The sequence below is a fragment of the Mesocricetus auratus genome, unplaced genomic scaffold, assembly GCF_017639785.1.
Source record: "Mesocricetus auratus isolate SY011 unplaced genomic scaffold, BCM_Maur_2.0 Super-Scaffold_100010, whole genome shotgun sequence".
Classification (NCBI taxonomy): Eukaryota; Metazoa; Chordata; class Mammalia; order Rodentia; family Cricetidae; genus Mesocricetus; species Mesocricetus auratus.
In genome coordinates, this window is record NW_024429194.1 from 1,845,648 (window position 1) to 1,862,082 (window position 16,435).

A 16,435-nucleotide genomic window follows, 5' to 3' on the forward strand; every position below is an offset into this window, starting at 1 on the left:
GCATATGTGTGTATGTGGTGTGGCTTGTGTATTTGGGTGTTTGTGTGTGTGCGTGTGCATGCTCCATCCAACTCAGGGTCTCATGCATTCAAGGCAAGCCTCCTACTACTGAGCTATGCCCTTAGCCTTCGTCTGCTCCCTGGCATTTACAGAGAAAGCCTGAGTCATGTAATGCAGCCAGTTGCTGCCTTGCAGCCCCCTGGGTTCAAAAGACCAGTGCCTTAGTACAGCTGAAAGGGGAAACAGCTTGTGTGGAGGGGTGGAGAGACATTCCCATCTTCTCTCACGACCACTGACTCTACTTCCTGCAGGCCTCCTCGGTTCACCCACACTCCATCAACACCTGCACATGCCGCAGCATTTATGTGGAGGTCAGAAGATAACGTGAAGTAGTCTTTTTTTTTTTTTTTCCACTGTGTGGATCCCAGGAACCCAGCTGAGGCTTTACCTACTGAGAAATCTCACAGGCCCCAGAACTTCTGTCCATTACTTTTTCTATCTGTCTCTCCCATAGATATTTATACAATGAGTGATCTCATTAATCCTTGCTCGGTCTCCATGTGGGAGACAGGACAGTGTCCTTATTTCCATTTACAGGTGGCTTACGGTCAGAAAGAGGCGTTATGTGGAACCCACCTACCTAGCTCTGTGATTCTGCTACCGTACAACGCTGAAGTTGCTCCCTGGCCCACAAAAGGGACGTTGGTAACACCGTTAACAGGGAACAAAGCTGACTCTCACCAAATATGTGTCTGCCCCAATGGCTTTTATTTTTTATTTTTATTTTTTATTTTTTGGTTTTTCGAGGCAGGGTTTCTCTGTATTGTTTTGGAGGCTTTCCTGGAACTCGCTTTGTAGACCGGGATGGCCTCGAACTCACAGAGATCCGCCTGCCTCTGCCTCCCAAATGCTGGGATTTAAGCACATGCAGTTAGCCCAAGACAGAGAACTTTTGATGGTGTTGTAGCAAGACTCGGCTCTGTGATGTGTACAAGTTTATGCCTACGTTGCAATGTTCAGTAAGACAGCAACAGCCTGGGGCAAGAGGCCGGTGTGTCATCTCCTGTCCATCAGGAACTCCAGGGTCTGGATCTTTGGTCCAGTCTGGTGACCGTGAATTGTCTTCTATGCTGACTTTCTCATTTGCAAGGGGGGAACCCCTGTATAGGGAAAGAAGGGAAATCATGGCACTGTTCATTCTTTTTGAAGAGCTCTATTCTATGCCCGTGGCAGAGAGGCCCACATGTCTGCCCTTGCTGCTTTCGTGCATGAACGGATTTGCCTGGAGTTGCTCATGCCCCCAAACTAGCCCCTTAAACAAGGCCTCTATTGTGGAAGTGTAGTCAATGAATTCCAAAGTTAACAGATTTCAAAGGTTTGAGGATCAGCAGCAGGTCTGGTCTGGTTCCTGCTTGCCGAATGGGTGAACCGGTGCAGATGGGCCACCCACTGACTGCCTGAGGTTGGATTCAGCAGGGATAAGGTAAGGTTGTCTGACCGAGGACCCTGTCCTGTGGGATGTAGCCAAGATTTACAGCTACACTATGCATCCTAGAGGGAGTCAAGTCTATGAATAGATCTGTGGGAAAACGCCAGGCCGGGTGGGGCTGGGTTGCACCATGGTGGTATGCCCTTAACAGTGCTCATCAGAAGGCACAGCAAGGGTGGAAAAATCAGAGGCTAATAGCCCCAGGGAGGCCGCTCGGGAACTAGAAAAAGACCGAAACAGGTTGCATGATGAAGCCTGACTGGGGGAGGAAGGGAAAGGAAGTGGAAAGCTGGAGTTTCTACATGCAGAAGACATTACCTGATGCATGAAGAGCCGAACAAAAAGCCGGATATCTACCAGTCACCCTACGGCCTGAACTAAGGTACTGAGAGTCTGCTCAATGCCGAAAGGAGGGCTTAAATAACCCTAAAATAAGCAAAGGCAGTACAGAAAAACAGCTCTCGTGCAGGAAGTAAACCAAGAGGAAGTCTCTGCACAGTGTCTCCTCAACTGACCTGACTGTCCACCCTGAGGTGACCCCTCTGCCCTGCGCCTTTCTATTCCCCACCAGTGGGCACCGTCTGGGTATTTTGTATCGTATGTCACAGCCCCCCAACCCACCCCACCCCTTTACCCAGATTTCACTTTCTAAGGTTTCAGTGAACAGCCAGCCAGCTGAGTTCCAAATGCCCTAAGTGGAGAACTCCAGATACAGACAACTTGTAAGTTTTAAATAATTTTTATCCCAGTGTATTATTATGGTTACTTTTTTATTACTGGTTACTGTGGTTACTTACTCTCTTAGTGTGTCTACTCTGTGAATTAAATTTCATCACGGGCCTTAGTGTATAGAGAAGAGCGTAACTATGGAGGACACTATCTACTTAGTTCTCACAGGAGGGTATACTGCCTGAGGCTTCAGGCATCCACTGGAGGGTGGTCTTAGAACATAGTCCCCAAAGATTAGAGGGGGCTACTGTGTTCTGTTCTCCTACCACAACGAAAGGAAGCTGTGATAAGCATTGGGAGGGTACCGAGGCCTTAGATGGAGGTCTGTTTTTAAGACCTTGACTGTTCTTCATCTTCTCTTCTCTCTGACTCTGCTGGTGCCTCTGTGTGGCCTGGCGCTCGCTCTCTGTTCTTTTCAGCTAAGCTCGTATGCAGGTGAGACTTCCTGAGCCAAAGCCATGTCCCACATGGGACAGCAGGCTTACAAGAGCTGGGTCCCTGGGAATTCCAATGTGTCACTCTTCCAGGCCTAGAGTAAACAGCCGCCTCTTGAATTCGATATAGGAGGGGACATCTGCCTCCAGGTGCTTTAAGTCAGTGTTGTTTGGGAGTTTAAATTATTAGTCCCTGTGATGGTTAGCGTCACCTGTCAAGTGGACACAGCCTAGAGTCACCTGGGAATTGATGTGGGCAGACTCAGCCCCGCTGTGGTGGCACCATTCTGAACTGTGCAAGCGGGGAGAAACGGAGTTGAGCACAGATGAGCAAAGGAGTGGCTTTGCACGTGCTTCTCTGCTCCTGACTATGGGTGTGATGTGACTACACAAGTTCCTGCTGCTGTGACTTCCCAGCAGTGACACACTAAAACAAACCTGTCCTCTCAGATGCTTTTTGCTAGAATACTTTATCACAACAACAGACATGAGACAGGAACAGAACTCCCAACTCAGTTTTATAATATTGTTTCTTCCTCAGATATAGTTAAACATAAATATTGTCCCGACCTACAGGACGTTCGACGTGGGTCTGATAGACACCTAGGAGAAAGATGGAGGACAGGGGGATACGAGAATGGATGCCAAGACAGGATTCTGATCAAGGCTACGACTTTATTTCATCCCAAAGGGATTTATATAGAAGTGAGGAGGGGAAGGGGGGGAAGGTGTACTTGCAGCTGCAGGGGCAAGAGGTCAGTGGGAGAGGTGGTCTGCCGTGTTGCCTGGCAACCTAATCTACAGGGCATGAGGTCAGGGGTGGGACCTTCTATGTTGTTTGCTAACCTGACAGCAGGATCAGATCCTATCTGTTACAATTTACTATTGCTCAGGCCTATCTCCTGAGGACCTTGTAGTTTTCTAATTAAGCTAATCTTTAACTGGGTGGTTTCTTGGAATTTGCTTTATGTCAGAAGAGGTGGCAGGGTGGTCTTAGTGTCACGTCTTCTCTATGAATACGTGACACAGCCTAGCTGACTGATGGCTGGAGGTCCCTGACAAAATATAATATGCAAACATTATATATGTATATATATAGTATATATGATATATATACATATACATACATACATATACATATATATGAGGCGTTTCTTTCCCTTGGCTCTCCTTTCTGCCTCCCTCAGATTGTACACACTGTAACAATATGAGCAGGAGAGGGGTTGGTCAGCTGTGCAGACCACCGCATGTGAAGAACATGAATGGCCCAGGTCCAGCAGACCACTCTGCACAAAGAAGGCAGACACAGAGTCTAATGAAGAGGACAGAGAGGTAGGAAAGACCCATAGAATCATCAAGGAAGAAGAGACATAGGAGGGAGGAACGGGAAGTCATTGTGGGAAACGTCTCATTGCCATAGACTCCGTGCTGGGTGGGAACTTCAGGGCAGCTGACAGGAACACAAAACTCATTGGTATATTCTCTAGACCGGGTGTGTTCAAGCTGAGTGCCTACTGAGGCTGCGTTCCCTCTGGTCATGGGTAAAATCTCTACAGCCTTCCAGATCCTGTGTCTTCCTCTACTGCTCTCCATCTTATTTTTTGAGGCAGGGTCTCTAACTGAACCTGGATATCTTAGTTTGGATCTCTGTTGCTGTGAAGAGACGCCATGACCATGGCAACTCTTACAAGAAAACGTTAAACTGAGGGGGACTTACTTACAGCTTCAGAGGTTCCGTTCATTATCATCATGACGGGGAACATGGCGGCATGCAAGCAGATGTGTTGCTGAAGGAGGAGCTGAGAGTACTACATCCTGCAGGGAACAGGAAGTTGACTGAGACACTGGGTGGTATCCTGAGCATAGGAAACCTCAAAGCCCACCTCCACAGTGACACACTTCCTCCAACAAGGCCACGCCTGCTAATAGTGCCACCCCCTGTGAGATTACATTCAAAGTACTACACTGGAACTTGATTTAGCTAGACCATACGGGCAGCCAGCTCCCATGATTCTCTGCTCCCTCCAGCGCTGGGATACAGATGTTTGCCTCTGACTGGGATTTTATGAGTTCAGGATCAAAACTCAAGTCTTTATGATTGTACAGCAAGTACTTGACCACCAAGCCATCTTCCCAGCTGTAATTAATAAAGACACAAGTGGAATCTTGAGACTGGTTGATGAATACATTTTGCACAGACAGGAAACAAAATAAAATTGGGTATTTTCCTTGATAGCTATGTATGTTTAGGCTAGCTAATTCATGATACCCTTTAACTCTGCATGAAGCCTAGGTGGTCCTCAAACATACAGTCTTCCTGACTGTGCTTTTGGAGTTGAGAGATTATGGGTATGCTCCTTTAATCCCAGCACTCAGGAGGCAGAGGCAGGCGGATCTCTATGAGTTCCAGTCCAGCCTGGTCTACAGAGCAAGTACCAAGATAGGCTCCAAAGCTACACAGAGAAAGCCTGTCTTGAAAAACCAAAACCAAAACCAAAACAAAACAAAACCAACCACAGAAATCTAAACCCCAAACATAGCAAGGCACAAAGGATCAAAGTAAACTAAAAAATAAAAACTTCCACAATTCCATTCTACACCTATAACAGTTATTAATATACACATACCTCTTTCATCTTTTGTCCCCTGCACTGATTCATGTACTTCTGAGTTGAAAGCAAAAGGAGACAGGCACGGTGGCAAACCTCGGTAATCTCAGCACTTGGAAGTCCCAGGCAGGAGGATCAGGAATTCAAGGCCACCCTTAACTTCACAGTAAATCTGAAACTTCATCACAGAAAACAAAGGAACAACACCAACAGTAGCAAGTGCAGAGGCCATAACAAAAACAAGCAAAGCAAAACCTTTTCTCACTTGGTAAGATCCCAGTCAGTACTGAATAAGTGCATAGCATTTCCTTAGTAGGTTTCTAGGGTCTTTCTTCAATAACCTCTCATCCCTTAGTAGCAAAATAGCCTTTTGTGTGGTGGTGATGGTGGTGGTATAATACAATTGTGATGAACATACTTACTCAAACATCTTGTACTGACTGCATTATGCTACATTGTTTCAATGTAGAATTTTGTGTCAAATGGTATATGTGTAAAATTTTTTGGTACACATTTCTTTTTCTTTTTATTCTCTCTCTCTCTCTACAAGATTTGTTTTCTTCTACTAGTAGGCTTTTTTATTTTTTGGAGAGTGATTATAAATATCTGGATCTGTTTCCTAAGGGAGAGAGTCTAACATTGTTCTAGCAGAATCCCTTGTGTAAGAACAATTCAACAGGAAGTTCCAAAATAGATATACTCGTTTCATTGGAGGGCTGGGTGCCTCATCAGTCACTACAAAAGTGGAGCAAGTGAAATAGTTAAAATTAGTGACCAACAGTTAGCCATCTGCACGTATTTGGTTCAAACAAAATCAAATTTTCTTCTTTTCTTTCTTTCTTTTTTTTTTTTTTTGGTTTTTTACGAGACAGGGTTTCTCTGTATTGTTTTGCAATTTTTCTTTTGGAAAACTAAAACTGTTGTTTCATATACTCGTGGTTTCTTTCATTCCTTTCTTTTCCTTCTTTTTTGAGAGAGGGTCCCACTATGTAATGCTGACTGGCCTAGAACTCACTACATAGACTAGGCTGGTCTTGAGCGCACAGAGATCTGCCTGCCTCTCTCTCTCCAGTGCTGGGATAACAGGCTTGCCCCCTATAGGAATGGCTCCCATAGACCCATGGGTTTGTATGCTTAGCCCATAGGGAGTGGCACTACTACAGAGTGTGGCCTTGTTGGAAGTGTGTCACTAGGGTGTGTGCTTTGAGGTCTTTCCGCCCCTACCCCCTCTATTTCTTATTTGTCTTATTTGGTTTTTCAAGACAGGGTTTCTCTGTATAACAGTCAACTCACTCTGTAGAACAGGCTGGCCTTGAACTCACAGAGAATCTGCTTGCCTCTGCCTCCTGAGTGCTGGGATTAGAGGCGTGTGCTACTACTGCCCAGATAGGGCTTGGAGGTTTTAGATGCTCAAGCCAGGCCCAGTGTCTCTCCCTTCCTGCTGCCGGAGGATTTGCATGTAGAACTCTCAGCTCCTTCTCCAGCACCATGTCTGCTGCATGCCACCATGCTTGTTATCATGACGATAACGGACTAAATCTTTGAACTCCAAGCCATATCCAATTAAATGTTTCCCTTTATAAGAGTTTCTGTGGTCGTGGTGTCTCTACACAGCAGTAACACCCTAAGTGCCTTGGGCACTTTTCCTCAGGGTCCCCCTTATCTTTTTGTTTCGTGATCCCTTATCATCCTGGATCTCATTAAGTGCACTAGGCTTGCTGGCCAGTGAGCCCAGGGATCTGCCTGTGTCCACCTTGATTACAAGTGTGTGCTACTTACTGTGCCTGGCCTCTACGGCTCACACCCAGGTTCTCATGCATGCAATGTTAGCATATTTTCCTGGCTGAATTATCTCCCTAGACTTGAATTAGCAAATCTGTAACCTCAAATTGTATTTCAAATTCGTCTATTTTTCTCCATCTCTATCGCTAACAACAGTCTAAATCGTCATCAAATCTTACCTGAATTTTGATGCAAGACCAACTTTACTCTCTTCTTTCTTCCCCTTGAATTCTTTTGCAATCCATTTTTCTCCACTACGTACTCAGAATAGAGCTATGTCCTCTTGGCCCACTGAAGCCACGGCTGATGAGGAAGAGCAGGCCACACACCTGACCCTCACACGAGCTTTGGTGAGCTCTCGAGTGTGCCCTGCTCATGATACCGAACCATATTTTTGAATAAACAACTCCCTCCCCCTACAATGATGTCTGCGTGTACATACAAACAGGTGTAAGTGTAGATAAAGTCTAGAAATCTGGAAAGGAGACCAAGAACGGGTACACCAGGCAATGAAGATGAAATGAAGGGAGGGCAGAGGGCTTAGGGACATGGAAAAGGGGAGAGAGGACCACAGAAACACTTTGTTGACGGAATGTTGCAACGGGGCTGGAGAGATGGCTCAGCAGTTAAGAGCACTTCGTGCTTTTCCAGGAAAACCTTAGTTCCAAGTCAGGTGTCTCACAACCACCTGTGTCCTAGTTTGCTTGTGATTGCTGTGATAAAGATCGTGACCAAAAACAACTTTGGGAGGCAAAGGTTTATTTGACTTATAGGTCACCTTCCGTCCTTGAGGGACTCCAAGACTGCAACTCACGGTGGGAAGGAGAAGTAGGAGCCTCTGAGGCAGGGGCATGGAGGAGAGCTGCAGACTGGATTGCTGTCCATAGCTTGCTCAGGCTGCTTGGTTATACAACCCAGGACCACTTTCCCAGTGGGGGTTCCTTCTGGCATCAATCATTAATCAAGAAAATGCCCCACAGACTTTCCTACAGGGCAATCTGATGGAGGCATTTTCTCAACTGAAGTTCCTTCTTCCCAGGAGGTGGCTTGTGACACGTTGACAAAAGCAAAGCAAAACAAAACAAAACAAAACAAAAAACCCCTCAGATTAAGCAACATAGTCTGTAAGTCCACCTCCAGGGAACCCAACACCCTTCTCAGGCCTCCTCAGACATCTCCACATACACGTCATTCATTCATAGACACACATACATTTAAAAACAAGTGTCAGAAATCCAGAATATGTGAATGTGTGAAAATATCATGAAAAATTAAAATAGCATAATGGCATCTAACATCTGCTGATTTTAAAAATTCAGACATAATATGTATACTCTTCATCTCTGGAATCCTGCTTGGGTTTATATTGATATGTCTCATTACATTTTTTTTTTTTGGTTTTTCGAGACAGGGTTTCTCTGTATTGTTTTGGAGCCTGTCCTGGAACTCACTCGATAGACCAGGCTGGCCTCAAACTCACAGTGATCTGCCTGTCTCTGCCTTCTGAGTGCTGGGATTAAAGGCGTGCGCCACCAACACCCGGCTGTCTCATTACATTATTATTATTGTTGTTGTTGTGTTTTGGAGACATGGCCTCACCATATGGCTTTTTTGGCTGGCCTGGAACTTGCTGTGTAGACCAGGCTGGCTTTCAACTTATAGACATTCACCTGCCTCTGCCTCCTGAGTGTTGTGATCAAAGGTGTGCACCACCACTTCCAACCTAATATGTCTCACTTAACAGATTTATTTTTTTCTATGCGTGTGGGTGTTTTGCGGCATGTGTGTCTGTGCACTGTGTGTATTCCTGGTGCTTGAGGAGGTTCCAGAGCCCTTGGAACTGGAATAACAGATAGTTGTTAATTACCATGTAGGTGCTGGGAATTCAATCTTATTCCTCTAGAAGAGCAGCTAGAGTGCTCTTAACCTCTAAGCAATTCTATGTCTCTCAGGCAATCTTCTAGTGTTTTTTTCTTTTTTTATATGTTGAATCTGATTCATAAGCGATTTCCTTAAATTTGCTTTCTAATTCACTAATTAGTTCTTTGGTCAACTCTCTATTAAGGTTTTCTCCCGTTTCAGTAAGTACATCTTTGATGTTCCTTTCCAAATCCACTTGCTTGCTTCTATAGCAACTGGTTCCTGCCTTTTAGGCTCCATTTCTTTCTCCGTTTTGCATTTAAACGCAACACTGCCTTAAAAATTCTTTTCTATTATTCCACTAATTCCTGTTCTTACTGGAAGAGCCTCCTCCGGGATGCCTTCTCATGAGACGTCTTTTCCTGTGAGGTTTCTGAGTTTTCGCTCACGGACACATCTGTAGTACTGGCTTTCTCTCTGAGGCCCACACTCCTTGGGCTGTGTAGACAAACTTCCAGGACAAGAGGTCCATTGCTGTGGGGTGTCAGAACTAACTGCTTATCCAGTTAGGATGTTCTAGTTTCTGTGTTACAGAAGAGGAGATTCCTTGGCTTTTACAGGGATCTCTCATGCAGGTGTGTGTGTGTGTGTGTGTGTGTGTGTGTGTGTGTGTGTGTGTGTGTGTAAGAACTCAAGTGTGAGTGCAGGTGCCCTTGGAAGCCAGAGACATCAGATCACACTGGAGCTAGAGTTGCAGGTGGTATAGAGCCACCTGACCTGGATGCTAGGAATTAAACCTGGGTCCTCTGGAATAGTAGTAGCCACATTTAATCCTTGGGTCATCTCTCCAGTCAGCTGATGGGCTCTTTCCTTCTTTATTTCTTTAAAGAACTTCATGTCCAAACACTATCATGTTCTGAAGTCTAGAGGTTGCGTTCAGTATATGTATTTTGAAATAAATAATTCATCCCCTAATAGGGACAGAATGATTCCTTTGGATACTTTTTTATCTGGAAGTATCTGTCTACTGGGGGAGGGGAGTTCCTTCCTTATGCTGAGTGATTTGTAATGGTAAGGCTTGTCCTTTTGGTTCCAAAAGAGCAAAACTCATCTTCTGTGAAAGCTGGGAAAGGACGAATGGATCCACCCCCTGTGGAACCCTTCCTCGTCCTAGAGTCTGCCTTTTCCTACATCCTCACCTCGCCCAAGGGCAACTGCAGCATCCCTCCTGCGAATGCCTGTCTGTCTCCCTTGTGTGTGTCTTCCTTCACAAGTGGTTTATAGCTGTTCACTGCACTGTTATGTAGATGGAGTTTACGGCCCTCCTGGTCTCGCAGCACTCCGTCTACACTGTTGAGTGTTCAACAAGCATCCCGGGGGCAAGTCTCCATGCGGCTCATCTTTGTATCCTCACAGTTTTTGCTCAATCAATATATTTTGAAGAAGTAAGTGAAATGGAATGGAAATCAGGTTGATGGGGACCAAACAACATCGGGTTATCAGGTTTACCTGCTCTTGTGGACCAGTTTCCTCCCCAAATTGAAACACTCTCTCCTTTGAACAGGAAGGTTACACGACTCAAAATATCTTCAGGAAGTCCCAGTCCCTGAAATTGATCAGATTCACCAGGCTCCTCCCTGCCAAGCTCGGACAACTCAGGCCACACCAGTTGCCTGAAAGAAGCAGAAACCAGCCAAGCTAGAGCTGCTTGGAAGAGGTTCAGACCATCTGAGGCGCCTGGAAAGGGCACTGTGCAACCTGTTGAGCTGCCTGCAGGCTGTGTATGCAGTGTGCTCCAGGTTCCTGGCTTTGTGTGCTGTCGCCCATGCTGGGGTGGGCTTTGGTGGTACAGCTGTCATTTTGCTCCTATGAGTTGCCCCTTGCCTATATTCTCAGAAGTAATCTCAGCAAAGTTCACTGGATCACCAGGGACTTTTGACTTTGGTGCTATCTGTGCTTTGTCCTGTCATGGCTTCCCTGTCTGGTGGTGAGCAGACTATGTGCTGCAACTCCCCTAGGAAAAGTTTGTCACATGACTCATGCCAAGCACTTTTACCCGCTGGACCATCTTGCTGGTTCTTAAAGTATTTAAAAGCTGGCAGAAGTAAATGCATTCTGATTTTGTTTCTCCCATTTCCTTTAAAGGGAGTTCCCGGAGTTTGACTCTCATTCTGAATGATGTCTTTATAACCAGCTTCCTCTCTGGGACAAGGGACACGGTGTATTTCCACAGCTGTGGGTACTGTGGAAGTGGGAAGCAGTTTCAAACATTTTGTTATTTAAGGTCTTTTAAAAATGCTAATGATTATAATGGGGCCTCGATGAGAAAGTACATTAACAGCAGTGAGCCTCAAGAAATATGGCAGCACGCCTTTAATCCCAGCACTCGGGAGGCAGAGGCAGGCGGGTCTCTGAGCTTGAGGCCAGCCTGGTCTACGGAGTGAGTTCCAAGACAGCCAAAGTTACACAGAGAAATCCTGTCTCGAAAAACAAAAAAGGAAGGAAGGAAAAACGAAAGAAATACAATTAAGAAACATTTTAATTGAAAAGCGTTTAAATGCTAGTTCCTCACCGGCATGGTGTTATTTGAGCAGGTCATGCCTATGTTTCTGTCTTTCCTCCCTATTTTGCCACGTCCCCTAAGCCGGACACTCCCCGAGGAACCCTGCCCTGATAACACTAGAGAGAACGGTTCTTCACCCAGCTTGCTTCCTTGACTTCCAGCAGCATGTGTGGCAGAGGTCAAAGCCATCAGTAACTTTCCACTTGGACATATAAGCCTTGCTGTAAGTCTGGGGGCGGGAGGCGTAAGGGCTTGGGGGTTCTCAGTTGCCATGCCGAGGGCTCTGTGAAGGATAGGGCCAACTTACCCGATGAGTTCTGCCCCTGCTTACTATAAATGAATGATGGCGATGCGATCTTACATAAGGACGCGGCATAGAGGTAACTGCTTTCTTCTTCAGTTGGGAGGAAATCAAGAGTTGGGTTCCATTTGCACCAGTGCTTCAGAAACTGGCAGCCTTGGGCGGGGGGGGGGGGGGCGGGGAGGCGGGGGCGGATTTCAGTTTCTCCGATTGCAGCATAGCCAGCTATTATTTCACTTCTCTTCTCTGCAGATTCATCTTCCATGAGATGGAATAGTGAAACCTCTTCTTGGCATCGTGGTCCTTGGTTTGGGGGTGTGTGTAAAGGGGCACTTCTCATGTGACTTTCCGGTGACTGGAGCTGTACTGTGTAGGAAGTAAGGGAACAGGAAGTGCCTGTGTTGGCAGGTGGCGGTGAGCACGGGTGCTTTCCAGGCCTGGTGAGCCGGCAGGGAATGCTGAAGTGTGGATGGAGGGCAGCAGGGTTGCAGGGTTGCAGGGTTGCAGGGCTGCGTGCGTGGGCCGCACATATGGGCTGTGTGGCTGGCGTGAAGAGCTGCTTGAAGGGGCTTTCAGCGCACAGGCTCTGAGCACTGTTTAGATAGCCAGTATTAGCCTCGCAGGCATCAGATAAAGGACACAGAACAATACAAGGGACACAGCTGGCTTCTGGAAGGAAATCCTTGAGTTCTGTTTGTCCAGTGACATGGAACCTTTACTTCTGGCCTGTTAGTTCCAGAGCCGGTTGATTTTTGTGCCGCGTATGTGAATTCTGAGGACTTGAACTCATATCTTTATGCTTTCGAAGCAAGCACACTTACTCACTGAGCCATCTCTCCTGACGGCTGCAGCTCCCGTTTTAGCTTTGGGACCTGGAGCAGATTTCAGTCTAGGAGTATTTGCCTCTGGGGTTAAAGGAAGAAACTTCTGAGGAGTCTGTCCGATGCCCCCATGCGTCACACTTTTCATTTGCGCTGGCGACAATGAGCGGTCATCAAGAATTGTTTGCCTGTGCCACTCCAGTGGCTCCTTTCAGAACTCACCCAGGCCACCTGCGTCTCTCCAGCCCTCTGGCCTCCATGCAGTTCTTGTCTCTAATAAGCCTCCCAGGCATTCCTGTCACCGAAACCTCTTTGAACTTCCATCTCCCTCTCTTGAGCTCAGTGAGGCTGAGCTGTAGCTAGCTAGGGCTCTCCATCCACACCGGCAGCTGGAGAAGTCATAGCTGTTGCTACAACTCGTTCCCAGCCCCCTTAGGAATCGCAGCCCTGTGCGCATGCTAGCCCAGGCCTCAGCGCTTTCTGCTTTGTATTTAGCCAGGTTTCCTAGCTGTGCCTGCAAGGACAGTCCTCCTAACAGTGACCCGTTGTGGTTAGACACTGAAGTCCCTTGTGGCGTCGTTTCACATTTGTTCTCTGGACTCCAGACATCATTTCCATTTTCATGGGTGTTCTTGGCTCAGGGCTCCTATTCCATGCCATGCTGCACATGTGAACCCCACATGCAGCCATTACAGACTTGAGGATCATCTTATTTTTTTTCTCTCTCTCCCCAGAACCATCTCCAGGCAGATGGCAAGTTCAACAGTCAGTTGGCGGTAATTTTACTACTATCCTTTTTGTTTAGCCTAAGCCAAATTTGCACAGTCCCCCTTGAACAGTCTGAGTCCACATCTCCTTTTCTGGTGTTAGTATTAAACTCCAGTCCCTGTTGTGAGGGTTTCTGTCTGTATAAAGTTAGTATTGCGGCTGTACAGTCTGTGTGTTTTGTGTGGTGTGTGTGGAGGTGTGTTGCACCCTTCCCCCATGGGGGTCTGCTGACCAGCTCGTGACTAGGAGCTTCTAGCAAAATACCTCTTGTCCCCTCCTCCCAGTATAGTCTGAATGCAAGTTCCTGTTTTCCGCCCATCCTTATGGCCTAAATTCAAGTTCCTGTTGTCCACCCCTCCTTTGCTGGAGGGCCCTGGGAATGTGAGCTCCTGACCTTGGTAGACCTTGGTAGTTTTCCACCATGCCTGATATTGGTATTTAATGCTCTGCTCTTGTTAAAATAAATACCATTCTCCTTGCAAGAATAAGCCACTGTCTTTATCTTCATTTAAATCCTTAGCCCTTTACCCAGATCATTAAGAAGTGTTGGAGCCCCGTAACAGCAACCAGATCGCTACAGAAGGGTGTGTGTGTGTGTGTGTGTGTGTGTGTGTGTGTCTGTGTGGTCAACCTCAGTGACATTTCTTAGAGTCCCAGGATCTCTGCCTCCCAGTGCTGGGATTGCAAGAGCACCACTATATCCGACTTCTCGTACAGTGTAGGAATCAAACTCTGCTTCTCACGCTTGTGGCAAGTACTTTACGGACTTAACCCTTTTTCCAGTTTTTCTGTTTCATTTCTATGTGTTTGGAATGCTTTAGATAATTTAGCCTAGTGATAGCTTATGTTTCTGATTCTAAACTTAAAAAGGTTTGACTATCATTTTAAATCTCGGTTTATATTTAACATGAGAACATTTAAGAGAACTCGAATTTTCCATATTTACATACTTAGTTTAATAGGCAATTAAGGCTGATTGGTAATGTTTTGTCTAAGCCTCTAAGTCAGATAACAGCAATGGTTAAAATGGAAAAAATCAATTGATAAATATAATTAAAGAGAATTTTTATTATAAAGAGTAGTCCTAACACTGTTTTCCAATGACTAAATTTTGATACTTTTTTAAAATTAAAAAAATTATGTGCATTGGCGTTTTGCCTGCATGTATGTATGTGTGAGAGTGTTGGACCCTTGGAACTGGGGTTACAGTTTATGTGGGTGGTGGAAATTGAACCTGGGTCCTCTGGGAGGAGCAGTCAGTGCTCTTAACCACTGAGCCATCTCTCTAAATTCTTAAACAGAAAAAAATGTAAGGATGTGTAGTGAGATATCCACTCAGTCTGCACAGGTAGCGGTGTGGCGTGGTCACAGGTGCGGACGTGACACAGAGGGCAGCCTGGGTGAATCCTTGGAGCTGGAACTTGCGGCGGTCACCTGCTTCTTGTGTAAGTGCATTCTCCCTGAATAAAGTTACATTCACCTATTTTGAGACTAGTCCCGTGAATCTTGATCCGTGCATCCACAAGGATGCACCTTCCAGGGCTTAGAAATGTTTCAGAATTTGTCAATTGCCCTTATTATATGTTAATTTTATAGGAACAGATTTTACTGTGCTCCAATGTGACTATACCAATAGCCTACCTGTAGCAGGTCACAGACTGATGAATTATGTGTTAGGAGGAAACTTCGGCATTGTTATACCAGCAGGTCTATGGTTTTAGTTCTGTTTTTCCATTTAGAAATAGCTTCAAAGGCTCCTGGGTTTGCAGTGTGGATAATATAGTTTGGTCACTGTACTGGTAGGAATATGTCTTAGAATCAGTTTGTTGAGGATCTCAACAAATGTTGCCCTGAATATAAGCATTCTGAATTCCTCCCCGCCTCCCCGACCCATCAGGTTCTTCTGCTGCATGATGGGGTTCCTGGTAGGAACACATGTTGGTTTCATGTTCTCATACAATTTGAGAAATCAGAACATGTTATCTCAATTTTGTTTGCATGTGATTCAACATGCCTTCTTGAGCCTGAGTAGGTCCCAGAGCACTGGGCTCTGCTTTCACACAGCACTGGTCCCCTAACACCAGACTCTGCTGCTGGCCCTTGCTTATGTGTGATGTATTGTGGGTTCTTTGGAGGGCATGGGAGACGCTTCCTGCCAGGTATATACCCCGTAGCCCTTTCCTTCTGGTCTCCTTGCCTCTGGGGAGCCTTTTTGCTGAGGCAGGGAGAATTCAGACTTTGTCTGTACCTCCCTCACTTGGTTTCCAGAAATGCACTAACTAGCTATGCTAGAGTATATGTATTTTTCTATATCGGAGGACCTGAAGCCTGCTGACTTTGCAAAGAAATGAAATTTCTTTAGTTCAGAAGCAGGGTAGCCAAGGTCAGGCAGCCCCAGGGGCTTCGGTGAGGCCTCCTGATTGGAGTCCACGTGGACGTGAGGACTGCCGTCACCAGAGAGGATGCCAGAGTGAGACCCGGGTAACACTTCCTTCTCGGGTGTCCAGTGCACAGCAGCCAACACTCAGCTGGGCAGTGAATGTCCAACAATCAGATAGGAGCCAACATCAGTCCATAACTTGTAAAGCTCTGTGTACACAGGAGTCATTTATCCTGTATAGGGAGGTCTCTGCTTCATTCTTACTGTCATAGCTTGAACGTGCTCCAGTGTTCACAACTAGAAACTTATCTCTGTCATGCTCAGAATGCAGTCAGAGTACACAGTAGAACAGTTTGGTTGCCTCTGGAGAAGGTTCCTGACAAAAGGCTGAGTTTGGACCCAACATCCTGTCCTCTGAGAGTTCACTCTTTTGCTTTCCTTCTTTCTGACATCAGACAGGGAAGCAAAAAGGCACCTAGCAAGATTCTAGCCCCATCCTTGCCAGAAAACAACCCTTTGATCTTGGACCCTGGAGCCTCAAGGAAATCAAAAACACTAATCTCTTTTCATTATAGGCCACTTGGTTTCGGGTGTTCTGTTACAGCATTAAGTTGACTAAGACTCCCACCTTTGACAGGAGACACGAGACGAGACCTCTTCAGCATTATGCCATCTTGCCATAATTAGCTGTCACATTTC

General features: G+C 46.1%; 2 long non-coding RNA genes across 2 annotated transcripts in view; one reads left to right on the plus strand and one right to left on the minus strand.

Annotated features, from left to right (window-relative positions):
- Window positions 1-837: 837 nt before the first annotated feature.
- Window positions 838-11,923, minus strand: LOC106022169. The gene is made up of 5 exons (XR_002385437.2): window positions 11,774-11,923; window positions 10,413-10,576; window positions 5,280-8,089; window positions 4,374-4,467; window positions 838-1,160 (listed from the first exon to the last, which is right to left on the minus strand). It is a non-coding gene; the product is annotated as an uncharacterized LOC106022169 (long non-coding RNA).
- Window positions 11,447-16,435, plus strand: part of LOC110343217 — a 31,134-nt gene continuing 26,145 nt past the window's right edge. The window contains exon 1 of the long non-coding RNA XR_005879708.1: window positions 11,447-11,689. This is a non-coding gene — a long non-coding RNA (uncharacterized LOC110343217). The remainder of the gene's footprint in view (window positions 11,690-16,435) is intronic.